This window comes from Bos javanicus, chromosome 3 (genome assembly GCF_032452875.1).
Source record: "Bos javanicus breed banteng chromosome 3, ARS-OSU_banteng_1.0, whole genome shotgun sequence".
Taxonomy (NCBI): domain Eukaryota; kingdom Metazoa; phylum Chordata; class Mammalia; order Artiodactyla; family Bovidae; genus Bos; species Bos javanicus.
The window spans coordinates 69,698,190-69,723,984 of record NC_083870.1 but is presented as its reverse complement, the minus strand read 5'-3'; the positions used below and the strand labels follow the sequence as shown (position 1 = coordinate 69,723,984).

General features: G+C 40.3%; 1 protein-coding gene across 3 annotated transcripts in view; it reads right to left on the bottom strand.

The window, feature by feature from the left end:
• Positions 1–25,795, bottom strand: part of SLC44A5 (solute carrier family 44 member 5) — a 425,439-nt gene that overhangs the window by 90,394 nt on the left and 309,250 nt on the right. The gene's annotated exons all lie outside the window — the stretch shown is intronic.

The following is a 25,795-nucleotide window of genomic DNA, read 5'->3' as shown; positions in this document are numbered from 1 at the left end:
TTTCTTTGCTAGTGTGTGGGATGAGTGCAATTGTGCAGTAGTTTCAGCATTCTTTGGCATTGCCTTTCTTTGGGATTGAAATGAAAACTGACCTTTTCCAGTCTTGTGGCCACCGCTGAGTTTTCCAAATTTGCTGGCATATAAGGCCCAAGTCCAGTTAGTCAACTCTTTTCCATTTGGCTTCTCTCTCTGGATTTGGGGAACTCCTTCCTCCTTTGCCCTTTCAGGTCTAGAGGTAACAACGATTCTATTGTAGCTAGCCTCTGGGTTCTGAACCAGCTCTTCTTTTCCTTAACTCTGCTCATACCTTTGTAAATAGTTCTTTATTGAACTCGCTGCAATTATCTCATGTGAGTATAACATCTATTTGCTGCTAGGCTTCTTCTATATTCTAGAAAACAGCAGCCCAACCTTGAAAGATATTGCTTCTAGGTGGTGTATTAACTGGGTCTTTCATAGGGTATTTTGTTCCATAAGGCTGGCTATTCTGGTTGACTGAGTTGAGTGTTGGTCATCCACTCCTGACAAATCTGTCACATTAGCATTTCTCTGATCCAGGTCAGTGTAAATAAAAATCTATGTTATCCAAAATCCACATACAGTCTTCATTCCTGTTGTCATGATTACTTTTTCACAAAAATCATTGAACAAGTACTTTTCTATCTGGTTATTGAAAACTATCTCTATAGAGGGGTCTAAGCAGCCACATGAGACCTAGGTATCTTCATATTCTGAGTGTATTTGGAGGTCAGTACTTCTAATATTTCTTAAGCTTTCCTGCCATTGGTTGTCCAATATTTTCTCTTTTCCAGTTTGTGATAATGTAGTCAAACCATTGGTCTCTGTCTATGAATAGATAAGCAATTCAGTTCATGTCTTCTTTCAGTCAAAGTGGATAATCAGAAAAATGCCTCCTGGTCAGTGCCAACAGATCCTCCATAACTATCTATAAATATGTTGATTTTTTTCTTTAGTTAAATAATCACAGGGACCTTTCCATGAGCCATGGGTTTGTGTTGAAGCTATGCCTCAGGAGTCAACACACTATTATATTGAGCAATTTTCTTATGTAACTTCCTTGTGCCTTCATGACCTTCTCCAGCATTGTATGGATATAGCACATCTACTCAATAATGGAGTGCAATATTGGGCACAGCCAACTTTAGGCTTGATAGATCAGATAACATTCAGTTCCCTGATGGGTTCTCATGTCATTAGGTGATTATTCAAGGTTCAGAAGCTACCTCTCAAAAGAATAACAGTTATTTGCTAAAAAGATATGAATTTTCTCCAAAGTCATAGGAACCTCTGTGATCCTCTAATAGGCATTTGCCACAGTTGACATATAACATCCTGCTCTCTGATGGATATTTTAAGTACCATTGAGTCCACTCTGCCATACAGACCTAGTGGCAGACCTGCTAGTACAGTAACCTGGATTATCTGAAAAGCACTTTATTTCTTGGGGCAGCCATTAAATGCTGTGTCTCTTTTTTTAATAACAGACAGTGCAAGGTACAGCAGCTTATCTTTTACTTTGGAGGAGATATCACTACCTGACCCTCAAATCTTCATTGAAGGACTCCTGTATTTTCATGAGATTTATCTCCCTTCCATTAGCACACATTATGTCTTTGTAAGACATCTGGATTGCATGCCATCCAGTACTCTCCAGATCTTATGAGCATGATGCCATCAGTGTAAGGGATTTGTGTGGTATCCTGTGAAGTAAGATATTATTCAAACCCTGCAGACTGAACTGTGACAAAGAGCTAGGGGGCCATATAACTTTGCAGGGAGACAGTGAGGATGCAGCACTATCCCTACCAGGTGAAGGCAAATACTCCCGGTGTTTTATACTTACTGGGAAAGCTTTTGTGAAAGCTTTTGTTATCAATAGACCAGTTGCTGCATCCAAGCTGACAGAAGCTGCTTTGATTTATTCTAGTAGAGAGATGACAACTTTAACAGTAGCTAAAATTAAGGCCATGACTTGGTTAAGCTTAAGCAAATCCATTATCGTTCTTCAGAAACCAGATTCCCTCTTCACTGGCCAAACAGGGTGATATATAGTTTCCTTAGGGAGAATGTGCTAATTATTCATTAGTGTTATACTAAGTATGAATGTGTTCATCTCTATATTTTCAGAGTCTTTGCGTGCCTATCACATAGTAAGGCCAAATGAATGAATGAATGATAGTTAATAGAAATTTGATGACTGACAATTCAGTATAGATGAATGAATGGGAGTTTGACTGTATTCTAGACTGTTACTTTAAGATAAAGCTTTCCGTGTTAACTTTTATAATATTGCTTCTGTTTTATGTTTTGGTTTTCTGGGCATGAGACATGTGGGGTCCTAGGTCCCCGGCCAGGGATCAAACCTGCACCCTCTACACTGCAAGGTGAAGTCGTAATCCCTGGATCACCAGGAAAATCCCTCTGTTAACTTTTTAAAATAATAAGGTAAATAGGTATCAGATACTGTATGATTGGTTAGATAGGCCCTAAGGAATATTGTAAATCAAGTTGCAGGCTCCACGTATTAAATCATATAGTGAAGCAACAAAAAATAATTAAATCCAAGCTGTTGTAGCTATGAGTTTAAAACATGACAAAACAAATCAAATCGAAACTAAAATTTAAGTATCGTGAATATTTAGGTGGAAGGAGAGAAAGATTTAACTGCTTCCTTTAAGTATATAAAAGATTTTAAAAGCTATATGGGAGTTAATTATCTATTGTTGCATAGGAAATTACTCCCAAACTTGGCAAGGTAAAATAAACATTCTTTAAATTAAAAAAAATTTTTTAAATTTTATTTATTTTAGGCTGTGCTAGATCTTTGTTGCTGCATGAGCTTTCTCTACTTACAGCAAGCAGGGGCAACTTTCAAGTAGTAGTGTGCAGGCTGCTCATTGGGGTGGCTTCTCCTATTGCAGAGCACAGGCTCTACAGCACAGGCTCAGTAGTTGGGTGCATGGAGCTTAGTTGCCCTGTGGCATGTGGAATCTTCCCAGACCAGGGATTCAAACCCATGTTCACTGCATTGGCAAGCAGATGGTTAACCACTCAGTCACCAGAAAATCCCTCAAATAAACATTTCTTATCTCACAGTTTCTGTGGTCAGAAATTGGGAATAGCTTAAAGTTGGGGAGCTCTGGCTCTGAGTTCTTCATGAATTAGCAGTCAAGATGTAAGCCAAAGTCACAATCAGCTGAAGCCTTGACTGTGGTCAGGGATTAGCCTTCTAGATGGTTCCCTTGCATGGATGTTAGCAGGAAGCTTCAGTTCTCACTGACTGATGACAGTAATGTGGGCTTTATCTGTAGGACTGTCTGAGTGTCCTCATGTCATGTCATATGGCTTCCCATAGAGCTACTGATCTAAAGGGAGAGAGGAAGAGCAAAGAGAAAGCTGCATGCCTTTTATGACCTATTCTTGGAAGTCACCAAATGTATTCTGTCACATTCTATTCACTAGAATCAGTCATTAAGTCTAGTTCACACTCAAGGGATAGGACATTAAGCACCACTATCTGAAAGAAAAATGTCAAATAATTTATAGACATATTTGAAACCCACTGTACATGGTAATCTGCAGCCATGAAATTAAAAGACGCTTGCTCCTTGGAAGAAAAGCTATGACCAACCGCAACAGCGTAATAAAAAGCAGAGACATTACTTTGCTGACAAAGGTCCATCTAGTCAAAGCTATGGTTTTTCCAGTGGTCATGTATGGATGTGAGAGGTAGACTATAAAGAAAGCTGAGCACCGAAGAATTGATGCTTTTGAACTGTGGTGTTGGAGAAGACTCTTGAGAGTCCCTTGGACTGCAAGGAGATCAAACTAGTCAATCCTAAAGAAAATCAACCTAGCATATTCATTGGAAGGACTGATGCTGAAGCTGTAACTCCAATACTTTGGTGACCTGATGCAAAGAACTGACTCATTTGAAAAGACCCTGATGCTAGAAAAGATAGAAGGCAGGAGGAGAAGAGAACAACAGAGGATGAGATGGTTGGATGGCATCACCGACTCAATGCACATGAATTTGAGCAAACTTTGGGAGTTGGTGATGGACAGGGAAGCCTGGTGTGCTGCAGTCCATGGGGTCACAAAGAGTTGGACATGACTGAGAAACTAAATTGAACTGATACATGGTGATCAGCTGAATAAAAGGAAATGAATGGGGTATATGTATACATACAGCTGACTGACTTTGCTGTACGGCAGAAAACTAACACAGCATTGTAAAACAACTGCTGCTGCTGCTAAGTTGCTTCAGTCGTGTCTGACTCTGTGTGACCCCATAGGGGTCTGAGAATCCCCCATCCCTGGGATTCTCCAGGCAAGAACACTGGAGTGGGTTGCCATTTCCTTCTCCAATGCATGAAAGTGAAAAGTGAATGTGAAGTTGCTCATTAGTGTCCGACTCTTTGTGACCCCACAGACTGTAGCCTCCCAGGCTTCTCCATCCATGGGATTTTTCAGGCAAGAGTACTGGAGTATGTTGCCATTTCTTTCTCCTTGTAAAACAACTATTTGCCTATAAAATTAAATTTAAAAGAGAAAATGAGCTGTGTTGCATGTGGGATCTTAGTTCCCTAATCAGGGATCAAACCTGCATCCCCTGCACTGGAAGTGAAGAATCTTAGCCACTGGACCACCAGAGAAGTCCGTTCAATCTACTGTTGATACCCACCCCCTGCCCATGGCAAACCAAGTTGGGAGCCAATGGACAAGAGAGCCTGTTGATGCCATGATAAATGCCAACTTCTCATGGGACAGAGCAGGGTGAAGAGGTGGATAGAGAAGAAATCCAAGGGGAACAGGAAAAATGCCCTGTCCATATTCTGAACAAATGACCAACCTACTCATGGGGGAAACTTTAGATATATTCAGCAAGACATTCAGGACTCCATTAAGAACAACAAAAAAACTACCAGAGATATAATGTTTTCAGACTCTTTCGTCAGAATTTACTGCCACGTAGGACAGCAAAAGAAAAGAACAGAAAGACACATATTCTAAATTTCAGAGTCTCTAAAATGGAAGGGATGAGAGAAAGAAAGAAGTAAAAGATGGGGAAAAGCATATATTTAAAGCATGTTTGTAACTAATAATAATATATAGAATTGAAGGAAAATAGAAAAACCACCAAATAACCAAGAGATAAAATTAGACTTTTCACAGCATCTTTTTCTTTTTTTAAATATTTATTTGTTTTTGGCTATTCAGGGTCTTCACTGCTGCATGAGGGCTTTCTCTGGTCTTACAGAGTGAGGGCTACTCTCTAGATGCAGTGTGCAGGCTTCTCACTGTCGTGGTGCCCGGGCTCTAGGGCACTCAGGCTTCAGTAGTGGTGGCTCATGGGCTCTAGAGCACAGGCTCAATAGTTGTGGCACATGGGCTTAGTTGCTCCATGGTATGTGGGATCCTCTAGGATCAGGGATCAAACCCGTGTGTCCTGCATCGGCAGGAGGATTCTTTACCACCGAGCCACCAAGGAAGCCCCTTTTTGTTGTTTTTCCGTATTAGCAGGTCTGACTCTATGCTTGCTATTAATATATTAATATGCTTCTCTTTCTAGTTAAATAGATGTTAGTCTACTACTATTACAAGGTTTTGATCCACACTAAAGTGGTTGGAACGGAGAAGGCAATGGCAACCCATTCTAGTACTCTTACCTGGAAAATCCCATGGACGGAGGAGCCTGGTAGGCTGCAGTTAGTGGGGTCGCTGAGAGTCGGACACGACTGAGCGACTTCACTTTCACTTTTCATTTTCATGCATTGGAGAAGGAAATGGCAACCCACTCCAGTATTCTTGCCTGGAGAATCTCAGGGACGGCGGAGCCTGGTGGGCTGCCATCTATGGGGTCGCACAGAGTCAGACATGACTAAAGAGACTTAGCAGCAGCAGCAGCAAAGTGGTTGGAAACAATGAAAACAGAAAAATTTGTCCATTTTTTTCTTTATGCACTGTACAAATGTTTTCTGGGTGTCTACTATGTGGCAGCAGTATGCTAGATGCTGAGTATATAAAGGTCCCTGCTGTCTCAGGTCCCACAGTCGACCGGGGGAAACAGATCTTAATGCATTACTCACACAAACATGAAATTTCAAGTCTGACAAGCACTACAAAGGAGCAATACATAGTACAAAGAGAGCGATTCATAGGGCGCTATGAATAGGACATAGGACATCAGGGATGTCCTGATGTCATCAGGGATGATGTCCCTGTGAAGTAATACAGAGCCAGGGATCTGAAAAATGAACAGAGGTACAAAGAGACTTCCAGGAGACGGACACAGGAACAAAGGGCCCTGTGAGGGCAAGATGGGTACCGGGAATGGAAAGAAGACCAGTGTAGTGTACACATGGGCTGGAACATGGTCCATGATAGGGATGGAGGGGCAGTATTTTAGGTTATTTTATATAATGAACTACAGGGAGATTGTTTTAGCATAACAGGATTGTCAGTGCCAGATGTGCAATCCACAGGAGAGGCTCTGTTCAAGTGGGTCCTTCTCTTCCTAGTTTCCTTGAAAAAACGCACGGTCACTGCACATTCAGTACCACTCATCTTGGTGTTTACTTGCTTAATTATGGTTCTATAACTGGAAACCACTGCTTTATGTCAAGGAAGAGTTTTTCACTGCTCCTAAAAACTAATGCAATTTATTTTATCTGAAAATGCTACGTGTAATCTTCATTATTAATGTCTACTAGTAAATACACTTTTTGGAGAGATCTATGAAATCCTTTGAGGTCTTCCTGGACAAAAAAAAAAAAAAAAAAAAAGCCCAAAGAATGAGATACTGTCTGACATAATTTTATTTACTCTATAGTACACACATTGATTGAAAGAAAAAAACCAAATCTGTACTAATAGGTGTGGATTATCATAAAGAATATGCTCCTCTCTCTAGTGGGTACATAATAGAGGCTAATTTTGCAAATGATCAGTGAATGTAAACAATGACACTGCAGCAAAATGAATATACACTCGGTCTCACGGAGCAAGACTGCAGCTCTCAGATTTTCATAATTATTGCTGCAAAATAATACTTTCTTTTCACTTTATTCCTCTAGTGCCATTCTCTTATACTCTCTGTTTTAAGCCCAACTCTGTGGAATTAGATGAGGGAGGGGAAGGAGTAAGAGAAAGCATTTAGGAGAGTATCATGGGGTTCTGGTCTGGCCTCTCGCTCAGTAACCTTTATTACTTTAAAAATCCTCACTCATCTTCTTTGTTAAATAAAATGCAGTATAGCATGGTGACTAATAGCACAGGCTCCAGAATTAAGCTGCCTGGATTACTGTGGTGAGTAAGATCAAATGACAAAGTCACATAGCAATCAACAAAAATCAGGACAAACCATCTCTCCCCCTTAATTTTCTCACCATTTTTTTAAAAAACTTTTAATCTTACATTGGAGTATAGCTGATTAACAACGTTGTGGTAGTTTCAGGTGGATAGCAAAGAGACTCAGCCATATATATACTCAGCCATATATATATATACACACATATATATATGTATATACACATATACATATACACACAAATGAACCCAATCTCCACCAGACTTCCCTCCCATCCAGGCTGCCACATAACATTTAGAAATAAATTTTAAAAAACCCTTTAAGTGTAGCTGATGTATGCATCTTTCTCTGTGTTGGGAGCGGGGAGAGAGAGAAAGAGAAGAAGGGGAATTATTTGTGAACTACTCCTATTTGGGTAATTCATAGCAGAGTACTAAAGACTGATAAGAGATGGGTGAAAACTATTCAGGCAAATTATCCTTTCACTCATGATCAAGGCAAGGTATCTTACTAAAGTTTCAGGAGCAAGTATTATTATCTAATATTTTCTCTTATTTCCAAACATTTGCCAAGCATGTTCTGCTGTGCTCTAGGGTTGAGTCAGAAGTTGCAGCCATTGCAAAGCCCTCTGTCAAGGAGAAAATGTGATTAGACCAACTGCTTGCACTGACACTTAAAAATTAACTGCAAATCTGTTTGGGGCAGCTAAGGCATTCCCTCAACACTTGCTGGCTGGGAATTTTGGCTTTCTAATCATTACTTTGTATCCCTTAAAGGTACATTTTAACTGTTTTAATATGTGAGGAACAGGCCTGCCAAATAGTGCTTATGGCTTTTTAACACAAGCAATTTACAAATGCAATGAAGCAGGTAATAGGACACATGATACCGAATTTGAAAATCTGTGTTGATGACACTGCTGCTGGAGAAACACTTTTGGAAGCAGCCCTGTCTCCAGTTGCCTGGATAAGAAAAATGTTGTTTCTCATTTCATAGGTGGCCTCTTCCACCCAATAGTGAGTTTAGGGTCATGTCCTTGAGCATAAATCAGTCTCTCTCATGCTAACAATATTCCACTTGAGATCTTCTGGGACCCATGAACTCAACAAAATACAACAAGCAGGAAAAATCTCACACAACATCAAAAAAAAATCTGTTTGAGTAACGGTTAAAAATAAGTGTGTTCCTTTTATAACGAACACTTCCAAAGTAATGTATAGGTGTATAGTTTTATCTGTAAACATCTGTATATTTATCAAGGATGCAAAAGGACATTTAATACTGGTTCTGGTTATTTACAAATACAATAAATTCATCATTAAGAAAAGTTTACTAGAACAATTTTAAAGATAATGGAACTGGAATTATTTAACTTTCTTACCTTTTTCGGATAAAAAAGTAATTTTGCTAAAACAATGTTTCCAAGCTGTGATCTGACAGGCAGGCTCATTTTAGTTCCAAAGTAGAGTCAGGTACAGTGTGACTTCCTGTCATATTCACTTTTCATCACCAATGTTCACTTACAATGAATATTAGGATCATACCAGCAATCTCAAAAACTATAAAGGGATGGCTCTGTAGCATAATCTTTATAATTATATTTGCTTATTTCTTTATTAGTAAGAGAGATTGCCCACTGCTTCTCTGCATAGAAAGAAGCAAAAATGTCACCTTGGAATTATCTTTGTTTGTCAAAAGTTCACCTAAAGGACCTCTCAGTTATGAAAATATGGTTTCCCCCATCCTCATATCCCTTGGGAAAGGAAGGCTAATTAGCTTTAAGAAAGGGAAGGGACAAGAACTAAATTTTTCTCCTTGAGATTTCACTTTAGGACAGAATAAAACGACCCTGAACCATATCTATAGGCCAAAAGGAATACAAATACCCCAAAGGGGGACTTTCCATGAAGGCAGAGACTGGGCTGATGTCCTAGACTTGACAGAATGGTCTAAGAGTAGGGACTGAATTCTCAGGAGAATGGGGCATAATAAGTAAAAACTATAGTCGTGGGTCCTAGCATAGGAAACCACTATGAGTGGAAGCATCCAGATAAGCAATTCACTAAGAAATTATATCAAACAGCACCAACCAAAACATCAGAACACCAGTCGACTATAAGATTTCTCTCTCCAACAAGAAAATGGAAACAAGACTGACCTCTCCTTGGCATTTCAGGGTAGTCCAGGTCGGAGTAGAGATAAAATGCTGGATTTCATTAAGAAATGAATGGAAAAGTAGACATGTATTGCTACTGTATTGCTACCCTAAGACAATGAACATATACTTTTAACACTAGAAATGATAGGATCAAGTTTGACTGTGCGTGCATGCTTAATCACTAAATTGTGTCCCACTGGGCTCCTCTCTCCATGGGATTTCCCAGGCAAGAATACTGGAGAGGATTGCCATTTCCTTCTCCACAGGATCTTTCCACCCAGGGATTGAACCCACATCTCTTGCATTAGCAGGTGGGTTCTTTACCACTGAGCCACCAGGGAAGCCCACATTTGATTATTAATTCAGCTATTTTGTTTATTCTCCACATCATTCCATCAGGGTTTCCAAGATGGCTCAGTGGTAGAATCCACCTGCCAATGCAGGAGAGGCGGGGGATAAGGGTTCAATCCCTGGGTCAGGGAGATTGCCTGGAGGAGGAAATGGCAACCCACCCCAGTACTCTTGCCAGAAAAATCCTATGAACAGAAGAGCCTGGAGTACTACAGTTCATGGGGTTGCAAAGAGTTGGACACAACTGAGCAACAACATGAAAACTGTTTCGTGAAGGATTTAAGACTGTATTATGTAAACCACCTTCTTTCTATCCTTGGTACTTTCAGTCCTACTGTTCCCAGTCAATCCATGATGGCTTCCTTTCTATAAAAAGCCTCTTGATAAAGTGAAAGTGGAGAGTGAAAAGGTTGGCTTAAAGCTCAACATTCAGAAAACTAAGATCATGGCATCTGGTCCCATCACTTCATGGGAAATAGATGGGGAAACAGTGGAAATAGTGTCAGACTTTATTTTTTGGGGCTCCAAAATCACTGCAGATGGTGACTGCAGCCATGAAATTAAAAGACACTTGCTCCTTGGAAGAAAAGTTATGACCAACCTAGATAGCATATTGAAAAGCAGAGACATTACTTTGCCAACAAAGGTCCATCTAGTCAAGGCTATGGTTTTTCCAGTAGTCATGTATACATGTGAGAGTTGAACTGTGAAGAAAGCTGAGTGCCGAAGAATGGATGCTTTTGAACTGTGGTGTTGGAGAAGACTCTTGAGAGTCCCTTGGACTGCAAGGAGATCCAACCAGCCCATTCTGGAGATCAGCCCTGGGATTTCTTTGGAAGGAATGATGCTAAAGCTGAAACTCCAGTACTTTGGCCACTTCATGCAAAGAGTTGACTCATTGGAAAAGACTCTGATGCTGGGAGGGATTGGGGGCAGGAGGAGAAGGGGACGACAGAGGATGAGATGGCTGGATGGCATCACTGACTCGATGGACGTGAGTCTGAGTGAACTCCGGGAGTTGGTGATAGACAGGGAGGCCTGGCGTGCTGCAATTCATGGGGTCGCAAAGAGTTGGACACGACTGAGAGACTGAACTGAACTGATAAATTACTTGCATTTCAGACTCTTTTGTTGATCATGATGGCTACTCCATTTCTTCTAAGGGATTCCTGCCCACAGTAGTAGATATAATAGTCATCTGAGTTAAATTCACCCATTCCAGAGATCAAATTGCCAACATCCGCTGGATCATGGAAAAAGGAAGAGTTCCAGAAAAACATCTATTTCTGCTTTATTGACTATGCCAAAGCCTTTGACTGTATGGATCACAATACACTGTGGAAAATCCTGAAAGAGATGGGAATACCAGACCACCTGACCTGCCTCTTGAGAAACCTATATGCAGGTCAGGAAGCAACAGTTAGAACTGGACATGGAACAACAGACTGGTTCCAAAGAGCAAAAGGAGTACGTCAAGGCTCTATATTGTCACCCTGCTTATTTAACTTCTATGCAGAGTACATAATGAGAAATGCTGGGCTGGAAGAAGCATGAGCTGGAATCAAGATTGCTGGGAGAAATATCAATCACCTCAGATATGCAGATGACACCACCCTTATGGCAGAAAGTGAAGAGGAACTAAAAAGCCTCCTGATGAAATTGAGAGTGAAAAAGTTGGCTTAAAGCTCAACATTCAGAAAACGAAGATCATGGCATCTGGTCCCATTACTTCATGGCAAACAGATGGGGAAACAGTGGAAACTGTGTCAGACTTCATTTTTGGGGGCTCCAAAATCACTGCAGATGGTGAGTGCAGCCATGAAATTAAAAGATGCTTACTCCTTGGAAGGAAAGTTATGGCCAACCTAGATAGCATATTGAAAAGCAGAGACATTACTTTGCCAACAAAGGTCCGTCTAGTCAAGGCTATGGTTTTTCCAGTAGTCATGTATGGATGTGAGAGTTGAACTGTGAAGAAAGCTAAGCACCGAAGAATTGATGCTTTTGAACTGTGGTGTTGGAGAAGACTCGAGAGTCCCTTGGACTGCAAGGAGATCCAACCAGTCCATTCTGAAGGAGATTAGCCCTGGGATTTCTTTGGAAGGAATGATGCTAAAAGCTGAAACTCCAATACTTTGGCTACCTCATGTGAAGAGTTGACTCATTGGAAAAGACTCTGATGCTGGGAGGGATTGGGGGCAGGAGGAAACGGAGATGACAGAGGATGGGTTGGCTGGATGGCATCACTGACTCGATGGACGTGAGTCTCAGTGAACTCTGGGAGTTGGTGATGGACAGGGAGGCCTGGCGTGCTGCAATTCATGGGGTTGAAAAGAGTTGGACATGACTGAGCGACTGAACTGAACTGAATAAATTACCTGCACATCAAAGCCCTTTACTGTTGTATTTTGGCTTGATTCATTCTCTGTTAGAGAAGAAATCCCTAATTTCACTAAATTCAGTGGGCAAGAATGAAGACTCCATCTCTTGATGGAGTGGCAAAGAGTTTGCAACCACTTGTTAAGACTAGGCAAAATTTTTACATTCCCTCCACAATCAAATACACTTTTACTCTCCCAGGATCCCCAGAAACCTCATCCAGTTACAATATCAGGCTCAGACTCAAGGTCTGAATATCATCACCTAAGTCAGGTCCAAGGGTAGATGAGGCTCTTCAGGACTGGTTCATCTCTTAAGGATGGTCTCCTTAGCTAGATCATTGAATTCATTACGTGTATTTCCTTCTTTCCACACCACCATTGGCAACAGTGTTGCCAAACTTTAACCACCACATAGCAAAGTGCCTTTTCCTCATGTTTCCAATTACATGTCCTCATTTTCCATCAAACTTTCATCAACAACCTCAAAATTCACTAGGCTTCTGAATACCACCTGTTCTCCAAAATGAATGCCCACATTTTATATTTTGTTAAGCCAGCATCCCACTTCCAGGTATCAGATTTTGTTTTATCTATTTTTGCACCCCCAAGCCCACAGGCTTAATACAACAATTTAAATTTGCTCAGGATTTTAGGAGTTAGGAATTTGGAGAAGGCTCAGCTGAGCCCCTTGAAGGTCTCTCACGCAGTCAAATGTAGAGTGGGCTTCAATCATCTGAAAACCCTACTGACTGTACAGTACACAGGCTGACAGTACACACTAACTGTAGGAGCTCACCCAGCCTAGTAACTAGGACACCTACATATGTCATCTCCACGTTGCCTCAGTTTCTTACAGGATAGTAACAGAGCCTAGGCTTGCTCACATTAATTTACTTTCCTGTCTTCTCAACTAATAGGAATAATTAATTATTCCTGAGGAAGATTAAAAAAGAAAACCAAAAACAAGCTTTGAACCCTAACTATAATTGCTTCTCATGTAAATACAACAATAAAAAAAACTAACTCTTTCAATTGGAAATCCATTTGAAAAGAAATAAAAAATTATTCAGTGTTAAAATTGTGCTATTATTGTATATATAATGTTAGCACAAGGATAGCAAGAACACTTTACATAATAAATATTCCTACTCTTTTTTCCAGTTAGTGCAATAATTGAACAGCACCCATCAGTGAAGGAGGACAAAAGAGGGCTATTATCATAAATGTTAGTTTGATCTTTCAAGGAGATTTGATTACCATCTACCCAGACTCCACTTCGCCCACTTAAACAGAGGTTCTGCCTTTCATCAGTCGAATGTCAAGTGTCTTTTTTGCATCCAAGTGTTACCCTAGCTGGCCATATTCTACACACAGGGCAAAGAACAGTTTTGTTGCTTTGTTTTCCCTTGGTAGAATTTGTAAGAAACATGTCTCTTTCATGGTAACATTCCTTATAAAAAGCACAAGGATGAAAGATAAGCCTAAGAGGGTCCTGATCTAACACAAGATGCAAAACTACTTACAACACAACAGTAAAACTGACAGCTTTAACTTTCTTCAAGTGAAGGTGTACATTCTTTTACGTTAAAAAAAAATCTTAACCATTTCTATTAACATCTGCCAAGTGTTTTCCTTCATTCTTCTTTTAGTCCGGTATTAGAAGAGTTAAATTTGTCTTAGAAACAGACTAGAATGGCTTTTAAGAGCCAACTCATTGGAAAAGACCATGATGCTGGGAAAGACTGAGGGCAGGAGGAGAAGGGGGTGACAGAATGAGATGGTTGGATGGCATCACTGACTCAATGGCCATGAGTTTGAGAAAACTCTGGGAGATAGTGAAGGGCAAGGAAGCCTGGTGTGCTGCAATACATGAGGTCTCAAAGAGTTGGGCACAACTTAGCAACTGAACAACAACATTTTAATTAGTGGCATAAGGATTAATTTAGAGGAAACACTAAATCCAATATTGAACACAATTTTTCACTGAGGAACATTTGTATCCCAATTTCCCTGTGTGAGTTAAGGCATTTACACACTGAATCTGGAGATCTTAAACAAAAAGGCAAATTTCTCATCTTGTTTCAGAGGCAATGACACATTCTACTGTGCGTTCACTGTGCTGACAAGGGAGAGAGTGGCAGTGGCATGCCCAGCTCTAGATAAGGACGGAAGGCATTTCTCCATGGATTACAAGAGACTGGCTCTGAGATGGAGAGGAGAAACTCAATTATAACATAAGGTCTCCTAATGGAAAGATTTCAGACACAGTAAGAGATCCTTATGAAGTTCCTGCATGCATTCAAACTTTAATAACAAAAATTATGGGTTGCTATAGAAACAATATAGTAAATTACATTTAAAAGCAATTTATTAAAATTCAGAACAACTAGATTATACAATGGTAGCAAATGAAATACTGCTTTGTACTATTATGTAGATTATTGGTATAGCTCAGAGAAGGCAATGGCACCCCACTCCAGTACTCTTGTCTGGAGAATCCCATGGACGGAGGAGCCTGGTAGGCTGCAGTCCGTGGGGTCGCTAAGAGTCGGACGTGACTGAGCGACTTCACTTTCACTTTTCACTTTCATGCATTGGAGAAGGAAATGGCAACCCACTCCAGTGTTCTTGCCTGGAGAATCCCAGGGATGGGAGAGCCTGGTGGGCTGCCGTCTATGGGATCGCACAGAGTCGGACACGACTGAAGCGACTTAGCAGCAGCAGCATTGGTATAGCTGGATATTATTTCATTTACTCCTCATAACAGCCCTCCAAAGTGGGTAGTGTTTCCCTATTTTACAGATGAGAAAATTGAGATTAAGAAAGTAGCTTATGTCCACCAAACCATATGAGGAAGCCCTAGATCTGCTTGACTCCAAATCTTTTCTCCCATATGACATATTTCAACTATATGACAAAAAGCAAAAACAAACAAAAACATGACAATGACAAACACGTGTCCCAAACTTGGAGATGCTAAAATACTATTGGTTGTATAATAAGAAAATTCACTTTGTTTTAATATTCAATTTATTCATTTATGTATTGTGCTTACATGAATGCATACTAAGTTGCTTCAGTCGTGTTCGACTCTTTGCAGACCCTATGGACTATAGCCCATCAGACTGCTCTGTCCATGGGATTCTCCAGCAAGAATACTGGAGTGGATTGCCATATCCTTCTCCAATGTATTATACTGCTACTACATAAATGTTTAGAAATTACGATGTATAAAAGAAATACCAAAGGAATCTTCTGAAGAACTTATAGTGCTTTATTTGGTTTTGTGGTTTATATTCCTTGGTTCTTCTCTTTCCCTATTTTCCTGCCATATTTTTTTTTTTACATTCTCCAGTTATGTGTAGCTTTTGCACAGTATTACTCAGATGATCTTTTGGAAATTACTATCAATTACTGTTCTCCAAGTATTTCTCTTTATTGGAAGATAAAACTGAAGAACAGAGAAGAATATTTTCCATTGTTCTCTAGATAGGCACTGCCTTTTTACTGCTGGACAATCTATACACATTAAGTCTAGGCATTAATTATTTTTACTAGAAATTATCATCTGACTTTACAGTCCCCACCCTAATAATAATAATACAGTAAAGTTTCCTAAGTTAACATTGAAGGGATAGGATGTAAGTCTCTGGCAATAAAGTGATACTATTCATAGGCAATGGAGAAGTCTTTTTATGCAAAATATTCACACCAGTTCCTTTGGTAGTTTTTTTTTTAATCAAAGTATAGCTGATTTACAAATTCCTATTTTATTCATTTCCTCTCTGTTCTTTAATATTTCTTTTCTTCTGCTGACTTTAGGTTCTGTTTATTCTTCTTTTACTAATTCCTTTAGGTGGTAGGTTAGGCTGTTTGAGATTTTTCTTTGTAGAATTGCTTTAACTGCACCCTACAGATTTTTGAAGGTTGTATTTCTATTTTCATTTTTCTCAAGGTATTTTCTGATTTCCTCTCTGATTTTTTTCATTGACCCATTGGCTTTTTGGTAGCATGTTGTTTAGTCTCCACATATCTGTTCTTTTCTCATTTTTCTTTATGTAATTAATTTCTAATTTTACACTGTTATGGTTGAAATAAATGCTTGGTATAATTTATATCCTCCTAAATTTGTTGAGGCTTGTTTTGTGGCTTAGGATGTGATCCATCCTGGGGAAAATTCTGTGTGCACTTGCAAAGAATGTTCTGCTGTTTTGGATGGAATGTTCTCTACATACCAATTAAGTCTAGCTGCTCTACTGTGTCATTTAAGACATTGTTTCCTGATTTATTTTTTGTTTGGATGATCCACTGGTATCAGTGTGATGTTAAAGTTTCCTAATATCATTTTGTTATTATCAATTTTTCCTTTTATACGAGACAGTATTTACTTTATATATTTAGACACTCCTAGGTTGGGTGCTTTTGAACTGTGGTGTTGAAGACTCTTGAGAGTCCCTTGGACTGCAAGTAGATCCAACCAGTCCATTCTGAAGGAGATCAGCCCTGGGATTTCTTTGGAAGGAATGATGCTAAAGCTGAAATTCCAGTACTTTGGCCACCTCATGCGAAGAGTTGACTCATTGGAAAAGACTCTGATGCTGGGAGGGATTGGGGGAAGGAGGAGAAGGGGACGACAGAGGATGAGATGGCTGGATGGCATCACTGACTCAACGGACGTGACTCTGAGTGAACTCCGGGAGTTGGTGATGGACAGAGAGGACTGGCGTGCTGCGATTCATGGGGTTGCAAAGAGTCGGACATGACTGAGCGACTGAATTGAACTGAACTGAACTGAGGTTGGGTGCACATATGTTAACAAATATCTTCTTCTTGTATCAAGACTTTTATCATTATATAATGCCCTTCCTTGTTGTTTGAAATAGCCTTTGTTTTGAAGTCATTTTTTCCAGTATGAAAATTATTACTCACACTTTCTTGCCATTTCTTTTTGTATGAAATATCTTTTTCCCTTGCCGGCCTTTCAGTCTCTGTGTGCCTTTAGCTCTAAAGTGAATCTCCTACAGGCAGCACACAGGAGGATCTTTTTGAAAATCCAATCAGCTACCCTGTGTCTTCTGACTGGAGCATTTAGTTAATTGACATTTAAAGCAATTATTGATAGGTGTGTACTTACAGCCATTTTATTACTTGTTCTCCAGTTGTTTTTATAGTTATTCTCTGTTCATATTTCTTCATTTTGTTTCTTCTCTTGGGGTTTGATGATTTTTTTTATTAGTATGTGAGTTTTCCATTCCTTTCAACTTTCATGGAACTATTACAGATTTTTTATTTGTGCTTACTATTTGGTTCATATATGTTGATATATAATAATATCAACTTGTTTTAATTGGTAGTCATTTAAGATCAAGTACATTCTAAAATATCAACTTTTTTTTCACTCCTTCACCCACATTTTGTGCTTATGATGTCATATTTTACATCTTCATGTTTATCTCTTCAGTTCAGTTCAGTCACAAAGTCGTGTCTTAACTCTTTGAGACCCCGTGCACTGAAGCACACCAGACCTCCATGTCTATCACCAACTCCCAGAGTTTACTCAAATTCATATCCATTCAGTCAGTGATGCCATCCAGCCATTTCATTCTCTGTAGTCCCATTCTCCTCCTGCCTTCAATCTTTCCCAGCATAAGGGTCTTTTCAAATGAGTCAGCTCTTCACATCAGGTGGCCAAAAAATTGGAATTTCAGCTTCAGCATCAGTCCTTCCAATGAATATTCAGGACTGATTTCCTTTAGGATGGACTGGTTTGATCTCCTTGCAGTCCAAGGGACTCTCAAGAGCCTTCTCCAACACCACAGTTCAAAAACATCAATTTTTCAGTGCTCAGCTTTCTTTATAGTCCAACTCTGACATCCATACATGACTTCTAGAAAAACCATAGCTTTCACTAGATGGAAATTTGTTGGCAAAGTAATGTCTATGCTTTTCAATATGCTGTCTAGGTTGGTCATAACTTTCCTTCCAAGGAGTAAGTGTCTTTTAATTTCATGGCTGCAGTCACCATCTACAGTGATTTTGGAGCCCCCAAAGATAAAGTCTGCCACTGTTTCCATTTTTCCCCATCTATTTGTCATGAAGTGATGGGACCAGATGCCATGATCTTAGTTTTCTGAATGTTGAGCTTTAAGCCAACTTTTTCACTCTCCTCTTTCACTTTTTCATCAAGAGGCTCTTTAATTCTTCTTCACTTTCTGCCATAAGGGTGGTGTCATCTGCATATCTAAGGTTTTTGATATTTCCCTCCCAGCAATCTTGATTCCAGCTTTTGCTTCATCCAGTCCAGCATTTCTCATGATGTATTCTGCATGTAAGTTAAATAAGCACGGTGACAATATACAGCACTGATGTACTCCTTTCCCAATTTGGAACCAGTCAGTTGTTCCATGTCCAGTTCTAACTGTTGCTTCTTGACCTACATACAGATTTCTCAGGAGGAAGGTCAGGTGTTCTGGTATCCCCATCTTTTTAAGAATTTTCCACAGTTTGTGGTGATCCACACAGTCAAAGGATTTGGCATAGTCAATAAAGCAGAAATAGATGTTTTTCTGGAACCCTCTTGCTTTTTCAATGATCCAGTGGATCTTGGCAATTTGACCTCTGGTTCCTCTGCCTTTTCTAAATCCAGCCTGAACACTGAAAGTTCACGGTTCATGTACTGTTGAAGCCTGGCTTGGAGAATTTTGAGCATTTCTTTGCTAGAATGTGAGATGAGTGCAATTGTGTGATAGTTTGAGCATTCTTTGGCATTGCCTTACTTTGGGATTGAAATGAAAACTGACCTTTTCTAGTCTTGTGGCCACTGCTGAGTTTTCCAAATTTGCTGGCATATTAAGTGCAGCACTTTTACAGAATCATCTTTTAGGGTTTGAAATAGCTCAACTGGAATTCCACTAGCTTTGTTTGTAGTGATACTTCCCAAGGCCCACTTGACTTTGCATTCTAGGTGAGTGATCATACCATCGTGATTATCTGGGTCATGAAGATCTTTTTTGTATAGTTCTGTGTATTCTTGCTACCTCATTTTAATATCTTCTGCTTCTGTTAGGTCCATACCATTTCTGTCCTTTATTATGCCCATCTTTGCATGAAATGTTCCCTTGGTATCTCTAATTTTCTTGAATAAATTTCTAGTCTTTCCCATTCTATTGTTTTCCTCTATTTCTTTGCATTGATCACTGAGGAAGGCTTTCTTATCTCTCCTTGCTATTCTTTTTGAACTCTGCATTCAAGTGGATATATCTTTCCTTTTCTCCTTTGCCTTTCACTTCTTTTCTTTTCTCAGCTATTTGTAAGGCCTTCTCAGACAACCATTTTGCCTTTCTGCATTTCTTTTTCATGGGGATGGTCTTGATCACTGCCCCCTGTACAATGTCACAAACCTCCATCCATAGTTCTTCAGGCATTCTGTCTATCAGATCTGATCCCTTGAATCTATTTGTCACTTCCATTGTATAATTGTAAGGGATTTGATGTAGCTCATACCTGAATGGTCTAGTGGTTTCCCCTACTTTCTTCAATTTATGTCTGAATTTGGCAATAAGGAGTTCATGATCTGATCCACAGTCAGCTCCTGGTCTTGTTTTTGCTGACTGTATAGAGCTTCTCCATCTTTGGCTGCAAAGAATATAATCAATCGGATTTTGGTATTGACCATCTGGTGATGTCCATGTGTAGAGTCTTCCCTTGTGTTGCTGGAAGAAGGTGTTTGCTATGACCAGTGTGTTCTCTTGGCAAAAGTCTATTAGCCTTTGCCCTGCTTCATTTTGTATTCCAAGGCCAAATTTATCTCTTAACTGTTTATAATAGTTATAGTTGCTTTATCTGTCTTTTAGACTTCCTATTGGCTTATGTAAGTAGTTGGTTGCCGGGAGCCAGCGTGAGGAACTCGCCTGTGGCAAAGGTCATGAGGAAGGAGGCTCGGCATATGCAAAGGCGGGACTGAGCCTCAGGAATCCCCCTGGAAATTCTCGAGCATCTACCCCCAAAACCAGAGTCTGCCTACTTTACTGCTTTGTGCTCTCACCTACACCTCTGACTTTACAGGGGGCTGTCCCCCACCACTTCTCTCTGAAAAAGAGTTAACTTACAGCTCCAGTTAATAAAGTTCCTGGGTGTGATAGTGTTTCAACCTACAAACTCCTTTGGAAGTCCTCTAGCCTGCCTGAATAGGTTTTTCCGGCCACTTGTGATTGTTCAGAACCTCCCAACCGTGAGAGGCATGAGATGTTCTAAACTGTCTAAATACAGATTCCTTTGAGCAGTTAAAAGATTGATTAGAAATTGTATTGGTGAAGGGTTTTTCACTTGTTGGGCCAATGTTTGCTGCTAAGTCTCCATATCCCTTACCTACTGTGTCCTTGGCAGTGTATTGATTAATATAATTGGTGTAAGTAGTAGCTTTAATGTTTGTAACCTTGGACCCTTGAGTTAATTCTTTTTCTTGTTATAGCCCACCACACCTTTGCCCTATAGGAATGCAACTTTATCTAATGCTTTTGGAGGGTGGCGCCTGATTAATCACCTTTAGAGAAAAATAAGTTTTCTGAAGAAAGGGTCTTAAAATGTTAACAGGCCTCCAGGCCAGAAGATGATGCAAATCACCTAAACTTTTGCATATGATAAGTTTGCAGGAAGAAAGCCTGGCTTACTGCATGACTCTACCCCTTCCTCCATTATCCTCTATGCATAACCTAAGGTATAAAAACTACTTTGGAAAATAAAATGTGGGCCTTGTTCACAGAAGCTGGGTCTCCCCATGTTATTCTTTCTCTCACCTTCTGGCTGAATTATTCAGCCTCTTTCCTCCACTGAATTTCCTCACTGAGCTATCCTTATTTAATCACTCTTTATATCTTTAATTAACATTTAAATAAGCTGTTGTTTCCCGATCGCCTAAGCCGTCTCCCCTTCGAATTCCCTGTATCCACCAGGGCTGGACCCCGGCAGTTGGTCATCAGTTTTTATTATATATTTACCTTTCCTGGGGAGATTTTCTTTTTAACATTCTTACTTCTTTTCCACTTAGAGAAGAGCCTTTAACATTTCCTTTTTTAAAAATGATAATCTTATTGGTTAGAGTATTTTATATTGCAGGATTTTCCCTTCAGCACTCTGTACATATCATGCCACTTCCTTCTGGCCTGAAAAGTTTCTGTGGAGAAATCAGCTGATAGCCTATAAGAATTCCCTTGCATATGACTCTTTGTTTTCTCTTGCTGCCTTAAATATTCTCTCTTACTTTTGACTTCTGCCATTTGAATTATGATATGTCTTGGTATGGGTCTATTTTAGGTTCATCATGCTTGGGACCTTCTACAAAAGAGTCCAAAATGCAGTACTTGGGTGCAATCTCAAAAACGACAGAATAACCTCAGTTCATTCTAAGGCAAACCATTTAACATCACAGTAATCCAAGTCTATGTCCCCACCACTGATGCTGAAGAACCTGAAGTTGATTGACCAGTTCTATAAACCTACAAGACCTTCTAGAATTAACACCAAAAAAGAGCTGTCCTTTTCATCATAGGTCCAGGACTGGAATGCAAAAGTAGAAAGTCAAGAGATACCTGGAGTAACAGGCAAGTTTGCACTTAGAGTACAAAATGAAGTAGAACAAAGGCTAACATAGTTTTGTCAAGAGAACACACTGGTCATAGCAAACACCCTCTTCCAACAACACAGGAGATGACTCTAAACATATACAAGACCAAATGGTCAATACCAAAATCAGATTGATTATGTTCTTTGCAGCTGAAGATGGAGAAGCTCTATACAGTCAGTATAAACAAGACCTGGAGCTAACTGTGGCTCAGATCATCAGGTCCTCATTGCAAAATTCAGGCTTAAATTGAAGAAAGTAGGGAAATACACTAGGGAATTCAGGCATGATCTAAATCAAATTCCTTATGATTATATAGTGGTAGTGACAAATAGATTCAAGGGATTAGATCTGGTAGACAGATTGCCTGAAGAACTATGGACAGAGGTTTGTAACATTGTACAGGAGGCAGGGACCAAAATCATCCCAAAGAAAAAGAAATGCAAGAAGGCAAAGTGGTTGTCTGAGGGGGCTTTACAAATAGCTGAGGAAAGAAGAGAAGTGAAAAGCAAGGGAGAAAGGGAAAGATATACCCAACTACCTGCAGAGTTCCAGAGAATAGCAAGGAGAGATATGAAGGCCTTCTTAAGTGAACAATGCAAAGAAATAGGAGAAAACAATAGAATGGGAAAGGTAGAGATCTTTCAAGAAAATTAGAGATATTAAGGATACATTTCATGCAGGGATGGGCATGATAAAGGACAGAAATGGTAAGGACCTAACAGAGGCAGCAGAGATTAAGAAAAGGTGTCAAGAATACACAGAAGAACTATACAAAAAGGTCTCAGTGATCCAGAAAACCAGGATGGTGTAGTCACTCACCTAGAGCCAGACACCCTGGAATGTGAAGTCAAGTGGGCCTTGGGAAGCATTACTACAAACAAAGCTAGTAGAGGTGATGGAATTCCAGCTGAACTATTTCAAATCCTATAAGATGATGCTGTTAAAGTGTTGCACTCAATATGTCAGCAAATTTGGAAAACTTAGCAGTGGCCACAAGACTGGAAAAGGTCAGTTTTCATCCCAATCTCAAAGACGAGCAATGCCAAAGAATGTTCAAACTATCTTACAATTATGCTCATTTCACATGCTAGTAAAGTTATGCTCAAAATCCTTCAAGCTAGGTTTCAACAGTATGTGAACAAGAACTTCCAGATGCTCCAGACAACTTCCAGATGGGTTTAGAAAAGGCAGAACAACTAGAGATCAAATTGTTAACATTCATTGAGTCATAGAGAAAGCAAGGGAATTCCAGAAAAACATGCATTTCTTCTTCATTGACTACACTAAAGACTTAGACTGTGTGGATCACAACAAACTGTGGAACATTCTTAAAGAAATAGGAATACCAGACCATCTTACCTGTCTCCTAAGAAGCCTGTATGTGGGTCATGAAGCAACAGTTAGAACTAGACATGGAACAATGGGCTGGTTCAAAACTGGGAAAGGAGTACAAGGCTGTATATTGTCACCTTGCTTATTTAACTTGTATACAGAGTACATCATGCAAAATGCTGGGCTGGATGAATCACAAGCTGAAATAAAAATTGCCAGGAGAAATATCTATAACCTCACATATGCAGATGATACCACTCTAATGGCAGAAAGTGAAGAGAAACTAAAGAGCCCCTTGATGAGGGTGAAAGAGGAGAGTGAAAAAGCTGGCTTGAAACTCAACATTCAAAAAACTAGGATCCAGTCCCATCACTTCATAGCAAATAAAAGGGGAAAAAGTGGAAGCAGTGATAGATTTTATTTTCTTGGGCTCCAAAATCACTATGGACATGACTGCAGCCGTGAACTAGAGATGGAGGAGTTAAGGCTGGAGCCCAGTGTGAGGCAGGACTTTCTGCTCAGTGATGACTGCAGCCGTGAACTAGAGATGGAGGAGTTAAGGCTGGAGCCCAGTGTGAGGCAGGACTTTCTGCTCAGTGGCTATCAATGTCCAATCAGGGGTGGGGTCTGAGCCCAAGCTGCTGGATCTGACCCCCTGAGGGTTGAGCCCAAGCTGGTTCTGTTCCCTTTCAGCATGTTTTCCCCTCTATCTGCACTGGGACCTTTGCCCTAGAGCAGGGAAGTGCTGAGGTAAGTGGGGCTTGTGAGGGCTCTCTGCTCACACTGTCTGCAGACGGAGGTCCCAGCTATCTCTGACACACTGCCTGGGAAGGCACCTATAAGTGCTTCCTTTTTTCGGCTCAGACACAACCTGATGTGCAAGTTCCCCTTTGTCCCTCATAGCACATCACTGTCCTCAGCCTCCACCATTTCCGCCCTTTTGTTAAACCACATCACTGGGCTACATGGACACTTGGCACATGATTGAGGATAAGCTGTGGTGGAGCCGCTGCTGTCTGAGACCTGAGAGCTACTTGAGATGTATTGCTTGAGTAAGGTCAGTAGTGGCTGGCACCCTCTCACCCAGGGTATGCCCAGGAACTAGGTCATCTCTGCACACCACAGCTTCTTCTTCTACCCACTCATTGCTGCTCCAGATCCAATGATACATTGTGATGTGGAATGAGAAGGACCAAAGCCTTTGCTCAACTTTTGTGCATGCCAAGGAGGTTATGGGAAACCCAGTGGCCACTAGAGCATACCTCTCTCCACCCTGCCTCAGGAGCAAGCTAGCATATAAGTGCTCCTCACAGCTGTAGTCCAGGCTTCCCACAGGCATCCTGTTACCCCAGCAGTCCTTCAACCAGCCAAGAGGGCTTGTCTCCTCTGTATAGAAACCCAGGACAGGGGCACGCAATCTGTGGTTCTCATTGCTTATTTCACAGGATGAGTGTCTACCTGTGTGATCTTTCTTGTCCTCTGAGGTCCGCTCCAAGAGCACATGACACGACCTGATTGCCTTTTTTTCCCCTTCCTACCCAATTATGTGTATCTTAACAGCCTTGGAGTCTTTCTGCCAGTTTCCAGTGAAAACTGTCCCACATGTACATATATTTTGATGTGTTTGTTGGGGAAAGTGAGTTTCATGTCCTCTTACTCTGCCATACTGATCGATCCCTTTTGGTAGTTTAAAAAAAAAAAAAAAAACCCTAAACAAAGACTTTATTTGTCCTCTTTATTTTCACTTCCATAGAAAAACCTTTAATCTAACAATGAACCACAGGCTATCTTTCTCTGGTAGGCAAAGACAAAAGGACTTCTTATATGCCAAGAAACTATTTGGTGAAATACTTAATAATTGTTCCTTTTTAATTTGCTTATAAAAAGAAAAGGTAATATGTTACTTAGACTTATCTAGGCCCTAATTCTAATTGGTAAATAGTAACACGAACCTTATTCAGTTCAGTTGCTCAGTCATGTCTGACTCTTTGTGACCCCGTGGACTGCAGCACACCAGGCCTCCCTGTCCATCACCAACTCCCAGAGCTTGCTCAAACTCATGTCCATCGAGTTGGTGATGCATCCAACCATCTCATCTTCTGTCATCCCTTCTCCTCCTGCCTTCAATCTTTCCCAGCATGAGGGTCTTTTCCAATGAGTCAGTTCTTCACATCAGGTGGCCAAAGTATTGGAGCTTCAGCTTCAGCATCAGTCCTTCCAGTGAATATTCAGGTTTGATATCCTTGCAGTCCAAGGAAATCTCAAGAGTCATCTCCAACGCCACAATTCAAAAGTATCAATTCTTCGGTGTTCAGTTTTCTTTATAGTCCAACTCTCCTATCCATACATGATTACTGGAAAACCATAGTGTTGACTAGATGGACCTTTGTCAGCAAAGTAATGTCTCTGCTTTTTAATATGCTGTCTAGGTCAGTCATAGCTTTTCTTCCAACTAGCAAGTGTCTTTTAATTTCATGGCTGAAATCACCATCTGCGGTGATTTTGGAGCCCAAAATAAAGTCTGTCACTGTTTTCATTGTTTCCCCATCTATTTCCCATGAAGTCATGGGACTGGATGCCATGATCTTAGTTTTCTGAATGTTGAGTTTTAAACCAGGTTT